Source organism: Pseudopodoces humilis, chromosome 15 (assembly GCF_049639895.1).
Source record: "Pseudopodoces humilis isolate 2021_Gansu_Grassland_sample_001 chromosome 15, ASM4963989v1, whole genome shotgun sequence".
NCBI classification, from domain to species: Eukaryota; Metazoa; Chordata; class Aves; order Passeriformes; family Paridae; genus Pseudopodoces; species Pseudopodoces humilis.
Genome location: NC_142214.1, coordinates 14,534,262 through 14,541,493, shown reverse-complemented (window position 1 = coordinate 14,541,493; position 7,232 = coordinate 14,534,262).

Genomic DNA, 7,232 nt, shown 5'->3' with positions numbered 1-7,232 from the left:
TTTTTTAAAAAAAAAAAAAACAACCCGTACTTTTTATCTTTAAGTTGAAATTCATTGTGTGTCCTCCCTTCATACTTGGAAGGAACCCAAATTGCTTTGAAGTTCATCAGCCTAATGAGGAAGTTCATATAGCTCAGCAACTGTGGCATACTTAGCAGATGTTAAAAAGGAGAACCATTTATAAACTTAAAGGGATGGTTATTCAGATACAAATAAAAAATCACTTACTAGCTCTGCTGCTGACACAACTCATTGGACTCTGAGTGTTAGATTTTGATATAACATGGAAAGACATTACTAAAGTTTTTTGTTTTAATTCACTGCAGCAGAGAACATGATCTAACAACAGCAAAAACAAAATCACAGCTTTCATCAAAGGTTTGCAGTCTTGGTATCAGATGTGTGCAATTACTGCACCATCTGAATGCTTTACGGATTTCAGCACCACTCTAGCAGCCTGAAAAAATGACTACAATTTTTAAATTATCTACCAATGGTTTAATAACAAATAAGAAATATTAACTCAATTTTATTTCTAACCTTATACAGGATTTAATCGTGTTTTGAATGTCCTAAGCTTGGACAAAGCCTCATGACTGAAAAAACAGTAAAAATTATATTTTGTATTGGTACTGGATCATACTGTATTTAATATCTACATCTGGGAAGATGTAGATATTAAATACAGTTTAAAATAAACCTGTAAACCAGGTTTACGCTCTAAGCCCTTATACTCTAAATTCCAGTTTCTAATCACAAATTACAAGAAACACTTACTTATACCACTAATAAGGTCATGAATTTGGATCACATGAGGGAAAGGACAAACATAATATCTGGATGTTGCACACTTCTTGAAGAATTTTTCCTGCCTACATATTTAAACGTTTTCATTGCTTAGTTTCTCTGTGTTCCTAATTACACTGTAGATAAATTTCTTAAGAGAAAATGAATTTGGAAGGAACAGACTTCTCAGAGACAAGGGCAACAATTAAGCTGGAAATGCCTGCATTTTTTTCAGCATAAACTGAAGCATAATTATGCAAGTGATGTTGCTGCCATACCATTTCATTATCTGTGTGCCAACACAGAGGGTTCTGTTCCTTTTGGATGGAGGTACCCAAGTCAATCTAGGCTGTGCCAGCATGGAAAAATCTGAAGTTGCCAGCAATTGTGAATGCAAATATAAATAACAGAAAATCAGAAATGGAGTATTTATAGATGTGCATGCTTCCTGAATGCTCACAATTATCTGGAGATAGAAATTGCAACCTGTAAATGCATTTTGGGATAACTCTGCTACTCTTTTTCTGGTAATTTCAGAGGCTGTTGTCTTTCTGCTTCCTGCAGTGCACATAAAACTTAACTCTGAAGTTTGCAGACCATGAAAATGAAGCTAAAATAAGGTATTCCAGAGTAAGTTAAATCCGGAGTACAAAAGGGCAAAGAAGGGCAAGTGATAAAATGTCACTCCAACTGCAAAATAAGATTATCAATAAAAATTAAAAATAAGAATTAAATATTTTCAAAATAACTTCAGCTTCATTCCTTTGATCTGGAATGACTACTCTTAATATAACAATATAAAGCTTCTAACATAGAATTATATACTTAAAAAATGAATGAGGAGTGAATACTAACTGCCTTGTATTTTTCTATGCATTCAAACTCTTATTTTTATGTACAAGCATAGGTGCTTGCAACACTACTAAAAACATTCATGGATGCTGTCAAGCTCCAAAGTAAACTGTAAGAACTTTTAACAAATCTGTAGAACATTTGTCTTGTCCTCAATTTGCATGTTAAACATGTAATTAAGTTACAGCATTCCACAGATGCCACCGTGTAAAACAACTAGAGGAAATAAAAGGGGAGGAGAAAACAAGGAAATTTAATTTTGCATACACAGATAAATAGATGACAAACATGGCCATGAAAGCACATCAACAGAGAGCAAAAGCACAGGGAATTAAAAGTAAAGAACACCATCTGGGTATCCTGGATGGTGTGATGGTTCTGTCCCCTTCGTCCAGCTGGCAAGGGGCTGGGACATGGTGCAGCTAACACTTCTAATGTATCTGAGAAGCTCAGCCAGCTCTGAGCTGCCCAGAAATCTTCATGTCTGGCTGCAGCAGGAATGAGGGCACTGGCACTTGATGTGGCAAAATTGCAGTTCCTGTGATTCCGGATCAGTTTCCTATCACTTCAATCAGCATCAGATCAAGCCCTGAAGTTAACTGGCTCAACAACACCCATCATTTTGAATTAACTTCTCTTTGGATTGGTCACTTCTTTTAAGGACAAAATTCATAAAGGAATAGACTGAATGAAATCAAGAATGATTTTTCATATTTGCTACTGCAAAGAAAAAGTTTCTTAACCGTTCTCTGTGTCCATTACAGAGTAGTCAAAAGGAAATTAAAGTACTGCAAGGAGAATTTATATTGGATTTTGCCACATTTTCTAATTAGGGCAGTGAACATTGACAGAAGTCACTAAGGATACTGCGATACCCATTACTGTATGTTTTCAATAACATATTGGAGAACTTTAGAGATAAAGTTTTATATCCAGTCCATTCTGATTCAGGAAAAGATGATGGAATGGTTGGGATAGTGTAAGCTCTCAGAACCAATCCTGACTCAAATTCTCATGACTGTGACCCCCTGGGGTAAAAAGAATAAAGGTGGATATTTGGTGAGATGACTACATTTTCCACATCTAACATGCAAAAATACCACCCCTTTATGGGTGTGAGATTCAGCAATTTTTCTTTACATTATAGTGCAGCTGTCTTCATTCTTCAGTAATATTTTTCTGTTCTGCTTCCTAATTATCCCTTAGAATAATTAGCACATCATGGCTTGGAGTCTTTCTTCAGTTGTAATCACTGTAAATTTGTCTGAGAAAAAGACAGCAAGTTAAAATTTTGCAAGAATCTGAGGACTACAATGACCCCTCCAAAGAAAACAGCATCATAGGATGATCTTTTTTCTAAAGTGATCCTTAAACTTTCTAAGTGGCCACAGTTAAATTTTTAGCATACCAAACATGGTAACAGACTCCCAGGGAGCCCATGGCTCTCCTTGACTGTTTTGCCAAGTCAGGATGGTGCTCTTGCTAACAGCTGCTAGGGCTGAAGTAGGTGATACTGTGTTCATGGAAAATGACCATAGAAAATTTTTCTGTACTGTCCTTTCACTCAGGAAGTGGGACATGACCACGCACCTGGGGTTAGATAGGTGGAACTGTGGGCCTTTGTATTCAACTGTCTTGGTTTGAAAAGACAGGTGTCTGCTAAGGAAGGTAAAAACCTCCCTCAAAATGGAAAAACTGTAAACTACAGCCCCCACCTCCAAATTATTATGATCTTGAAATCAAGGGGCTCTCAGGCAAAGATATGGGAATAGGAATAACAGTTCTTTACTAGGAAAATTAATATAAAAATGGAGTAGTACAAAAGAAACAACCCACTGACAGTCAGAATACAACCTGACACCCTGTTGGTCAGGGTGTTGGTAGCAGTCTGATTTAGTGGTGGCTGCAGTCCTCCTGGAGTGACAGATGTGGTTCTGTTGAAGCAGTGATCTTGTGGAAGGGTGCAGTTTTCCTCTGAAGGTCCAGTGCTAGTGTAGATGAGTCCTGTCTTCCTCTGGGAGTCCAGTGGAGAAAGGCTCCCTGTGGTGTTCCAAACCTCAGGTTATATCCAGGTAGGAATGCTTGGCTCCTCCCCCTGGGTGGAGCATCTCCCAATGGGATGATGTCATTTTATCAGTCATGCAGTGCGACTCAGTGGCCCATTAACAGAGGATATTCCTCTGGAGGGAGGATGGGTGGTGGAAGAGATAAAGAACACTGCCCCACCTGGTTTTAACAGATGGTAATAGAATACATACTTTTGGTTACATCTTGCATTGCAACCCAAGACATCAACCTGGGCTGACCAAGATCAAACCAGCTCATAAACAAGAGAATTTTTTTTTCTCCTGTGCAGTACATGGCAGTTCACAGCAGATAGGTGTTATCCAAGAGTTCTTTCTCACACTGAAATATATACTGTAGAAATTGTACCATTCTGGCCATCACATTTCATAGTGTTCACCTGTAGCCCAATAAAATGTATATGCAACCTGAATATGCCAAAAAAATTCCTCCTGAGAAATAAGTAGTTTCATTAACTATTCCTAAAATAGAATGTGCAGATATAAGTGAACCAGCAGCTTTTTTCAGTGAGAAATCAAGAGCCACTGCCAAATGATATGCCAATTGATATGATCAGGAACTATATATCCAGTGATAATAGTATACAATTGTCATGATTTAAAAGTTATTTGGTTCCAAATGTTATTAAAATTATTTTTAAAGCCTCACTTTAATATAGATGTTAATATGCAAGATATGTTGGCACCCTTTAACAAGCTTCCAGTTTGAGGTTGTCAAGAGTGTCAAGGATCAAACAGAGGTTAGTGCAAATTCCAGGTTGTCAAGAAATACCTGACAGAGAATAAAGAGCAAAATTCTGCAATCCATTTTAATTTGACATTGATGGTTTTTACCTTGGAAAGAACTAAAGTATGCAAGATATGCTCTGGGAGGTGCAACAGTAAGGTATTTAAGGCTAGATACAGAAAATGCAGAAGGTATTCAGGTATTGTGATACCAACTGGTATTTACAGACCCTTATAAATGCACAATCCATGAGCAAAATAAAACAAAAAGAAGTGGATTGTGGAAAAAAAAAGCTGAATGGAGTTTCTAAATCAGGATGTGCTGAGATGAAGAAAGTACTTAAAGTTTCAAGGGGACATACTGCTGTTTTTTGAGATTCAGAATGCACAATTCCAATGCACAAGTTTCATGATGCCACTGAATTTACTTTAAAGAAAAATCTAGCAATAATAATTCTACAGAAAGATATGGAGAACCCTTGCCATCTGAAGAGTAATCTTACTTTAGCTCTACAGGGAATAAACAAATAGAGGATTTTTTAATTAGATTAAAATAGTCAATGCCCCTTCACTTCCTTCTGTTTTGATTCTTTTCATGTGATCTCAAATCAAAAATCCAACACTGTAGGTACAGAAGTATCTTTATTTTCATATTTGATGGTCATTTCTTTCCTCAAAGTCATGATGTTGTTTCCATTATTTTCCTATCTAGAGGAGGTACAAAGAATCAATGTCATTGTAAGCACTGAATAATCTATTGAGAACTATTTAACATGCTTCTTTTTCATCTTATTTTTATGCAAATATCCCTTTTTAATTATATTACAGAATATAATCCCTTTGTTTCAGTACTCCACTGAAGCCACTGAAAGAAAACTGAAGTTTGCCATTCTCCAAGAACAAAGTCATAGTCTTAGTCCCATTTTATAACTCCTGTGAGTTGGAATGGGTGTTAAATCTGTTCTTGTAATATTATGACAGTTTAGTTGTCTGTGTCACACTAGAATTTCTTTTAGTTGTCTGGTGCTGACTGACCATGCTACTTTACCATAAGGAGTTTAGTTATTCCCTTCACATTTGAAAATGCTGGTAGGTAGAATGAAGTTATATTCTTTGTTTTTGAGCTTTCACTAAGAAAAAAATTCCCATTCCTACACTTGAAGTACAGAGAAAAGCTTGAAAGACACCAATCATCCAGCATCAAAATCAAGGATAAATTTCTACCGATGTAATGTTTTCAATGTCATTAGTTTTTTGGGGTTTTTTTTAAACCTGATGCCTTCTGAATGCCTCAATTTAACATTGCCAAAACAAAAGTGTGCTTTGCATGAGCATTTACCATGAGCAGCATTGTCCTTCATAGAGACCGTACTCTTTTTTTTGCAGTGCCTCAACAGGGCAGCTTGGTTTTTGCATGTGTATATTTGCCTTTAGATAAATCATTGTGCTCCCTAATGAGAGCTTTTCTCTCTCTGAAATGCAGCAAGAGGCCAATGTGTGCTCCTGGACAGATGTCCATCACAGAGACATGGGAAATGGCTCTTGGAGCTACATCCGTCTGCTGGAAGTAGCTTTGTCTGAGATCAATAGCAATCCTAGTAATTAGTAATCCAGGTAATCAGCAACTAACCTGTATCTGTCACACTTTTGCCTCTGTCACTGAGTGACCACCATGCCCTGAATGCAGAATGACATTTCCATGAGGATAAGCCTGTGATAATGCAAATGAAGCCCATGAAACTCCCAAGCTTGAAAAGCAAAGCTAAGCTGCACATGCCTCTTTGGGATGGTTTCACAGCTTTAGAGTAAAAACAGAAACACCCCAGAAATACACAAGATATGGTTTGAACTTGGAAGATAAAAATGCCTTAAATAATCTTCATTTTTTGCCTTACCACTGTTTGACAACTGGAGAGATGTCAGTAGAGCTCAAAGACTTATTTATTTTCCACAAAAAATGATTAGAAAGTTTGCTGCTGTCCATAACTTTCCACTTGAAGTACAAATGCTTCAAATTTAAAAACTTTCTCTTCCTTTGCTTGGAAATGTTAATCCTGTGCTTAAAACTTTCAGTATTTACTCATTACTAGTGACACTGAGCCGAATTGACACCTTATGAATGAACAGTGGCTGAAAATGAGCATAGTTACAATGGTACCAACTTTCACTAAGTTACAGATGTTGTTTATAACTTTCTACTACATAATACCCCATAAGTAACAATCCCCATGTGCTTTCCCTACTGGGCAAGACTATTAATCCTATTTCAAAACAAACTCACCTAGGGAAGATGGAACTAACCCCAGAGAAGGCACATTCCAAGTGTATGCAATTGGATCTTTATCAAACCATTTCATCCTTTCACTGTGTTAGCTCAGAAAAGCTAAGCAGGTAATCTCATCATTTCACACCTACTGGCCCACTGAACTCAAACGTCTTCCTTTTATTCTGCTTATAAATAGAAAGAGCTTTATACAGTAGAGATTTTTTTTTTTTAAGCTTAAAACTGATTCTAGATTGTTACTTTAAGACAGCACAGTCAGCTCAAGATGTCATTGGCACCAAGCCACTCAGAGATATTCAAACCTCCCATGGGCTGCTTTGGCACATGTACAGTACGCAGTGTTTTTGTTCAATAAGTTCTTAGCACAAAAATGTAAAAATGAGGTGCTTCAGAGTATTATAATTTACAAAAAGGTTCTAAGCAGCTAATTCAAATAACTTCAGGATTAGAAAATTTATCTCTCCCAAAGCTGAAGTGGTGAAATGAGCAATAGCTCATAA